General features: G+C 38.4%; 1 pseudogene; it reads right to left on the bottom strand.

Moving 5' to 3' along the window:
• The window catches only part of LOC106146407, a 15,793-nt pseudogene that overhangs the window by 194 nt on the left and 13,099 nt on the right, over nucleotides 1-2,500 (bottom strand).

The following is a 2,500-nucleotide window of genomic DNA, read 5'->3' as shown; positions in this document are numbered from 1 at the left end:
TACTGAGGCAATGGTTAAATATTTTACCATTAAATAAAAAATGTCTGGTCTGTTATCCAAACTGAGCTGTATACATTTCTTTTTTTCTTATTAACAATTTTCTAAAATATACCTCTTTCATGTGAAATGAGATTAGATGCTGCCATTAGAAATCAGCTCTTAGCAGACATTGGAAGAAAAAGTATAGCTTTCTGCCCCGGTTCTGTTTTGGATCCAAGTTTACACTGTCCAGTTTGTTTCAGTGCCACAGACCAACTGGAGTATTTCCTTGACCGTTAAGTGTAGTTATTAGAATCCAATCATTCAAAAAAGAAACACTCGTCTGCAACACATTTAAAAGCCGGTGATCCTGCATCTTCCTTCATAGTACTGTAATGGTTCGTACACCCTCCCTTGATTGATACAACTCCACTGTCTTCTGCTTGAAGTTGTAGATTGACATGGGGGTTGCTTTTCTCGCGGACCCTATCCACGCGGCCGTAGGGGTAGATGCGCCGGAAGAAGCCTCCTTTTTTGCAATACAGCCGCTTCAGGTCCTTGAAGTGGCCGGGCTGGAAGACGCCGCGGTTGCTGCCCTCAGGCGGGGCGGGCAGCATGGTGATGCTGCCAGTGGTGACCAGGGGCCTGAACTTAAATTGCAGTTGGATATTTTGTTTCGGCAACGAGGAAAGTAACTAAGGCACCTGGCTTCATCTTTCAAGTTTAAGGGTTGTTCACCCACAATGAAAAATATGAGAGGGAGCAAATTAGGGGACTGTGGAAGGCCACTTTGTTAGAGATGGAGCAACACCACAGGTTATCTTAGAGTTGTGCTCCAGCTGCATGACATCAGAAAAGCTTAGGATACATTTGTAGTACATTTATGGTAGTTTATAATCTAGTTCAAAAAGTCTACTGAATACATTAGGAATGTCAATGGATTTCTCTACAGGTAGAGTTCTGCTGTGAAAACGTCAGAGTATAACAAAAGAAGAGTTCTTAGATTTGGAATACCTTTTCACTGTTCACCTTTGTTCAGCTTCCTATTGGGAAGGCTACTTTGTCAGTCAGGGTGAGCTAGATCGCGCTACAATAAGAAACCACTCTAAAATCGCAGAGGCTTACGACAACTCAGGTTTACTTATCACTCACAGTATATGACCAAAGTGGGTCAGCAGAGTTTAATCTGCCCCATACAGAGCTGGACTGGCAGAGGATCCACTCTCTTATAATGGCACCTTCTAGGACAACTTTTTGGCCACTATAACAGGGAAGAAAGTGTTCACACTGGAAACTAACTCTCTAGCCTAGAAATGATTCATGCCACTTCTGGTCACAAACCGTGGGTCACACATGGACATAAGTATGGCCTTGCCTAACAGGAAAGGGAGTGGGAAAATGTAATTTTCCTAGATTGCAACCAGAAGAGAATTGAATGTAAGTGAACGTTAGGACTCTCCATCACAAGTACTTTCCTCTTTGAGAAGCTCTCAGGTTATTTGTAAATTCATTAATTTATCAACAAAGATGCTCCTGACACCATGTATGTCCACAGTTGGATAAAATAGATGTTATCTCTGGCTTTGTGGAGCTTATGGCCTGCATTAGTGAATGTGCCATATCGTTTTAAGTGTGTATTTTGTTACTATTGTGTGGGATGTTCTATGTACGTCAGTTTGGCAGTGTTCAAATACGTTTTATTCTATTGAGTTTCTTATCTAGTTGTTCTGTCAGTTATTGAGAAAGGAGTATTAAAATCTCCAATTTTAATTGCTGAATGGTCAATTTCATTTTCATTCTGCCAGTTTTTGCTTAACATATTTTGAAGGTCCGTTGTTAGGTACCTAGAGATTTCTTTATTCTATCTCCCTCCTATACTTATTCTTTTTCATTATGAAGTGTCCCTCTTTTCCTAATAATACTTCTTGCCTAAAATCCATTTTATGAGATATTAATATAATGAGTCTAGCTCTTCTATGATTACTACTTGAACAGTGGATCTTTTCCCATTAGTTTACCTTAAGTGTATTTATGCATTTATGCTTAAAGTGTGTGCCACATAGTTGGATCTTGCTTGTTAAATTTGGTTTGATAATATTTGCTTTTTGATTGGAATTTTTAAAGTTGCATTTAATGTAATTATTAATATGGTTAAGTTATGTCTGACATTTTGCTGTTCATTTTTTCCCTATGTTTTTCCTTTATTGCCTCCTTTTGTGTTAATAAATGTTTTTGTGTACATTTTGATTCCTTTACTGATTTTTCTTATTTTCCTAGTGCTTGCTCCAAAGTATGTACATTTAAATAACTTCAGGTTAATACTGGCTTAATTCCAGCAAATTATAGCGGTTTTGATCTAAAACAGCACCATTTTCTTCATTTTTGACTATTGTCAAATATATTTTGTCTACCTATGTTATAAACCCAACACTACATCTTTATAGTTACTGGAGCTGGTACTTTTTCTTCCTTCCTTCCTTCCTTCCTTCCTTCCTTCCTTCCTTCCTTCCTTCCTTCCTTC

This window comes from Chinchilla lanigera, unplaced genomic scaffold (genome assembly GCF_000276665.1).
Source record: "Chinchilla lanigera isolate Chin_1 unplaced genomic scaffold, ChiLan1.0 scaffold00005, whole genome shotgun sequence".
Lineage (NCBI taxonomy): Eukaryota > Metazoa > Chordata > Mammalia > Rodentia > Chinchillidae > Chinchilla > Chinchilla lanigera.
The sequence above is the reverse complement of the archived record's forward strand: the minus strand, read 5'-3'. Positions and strand labels throughout refer to the sequence as shown.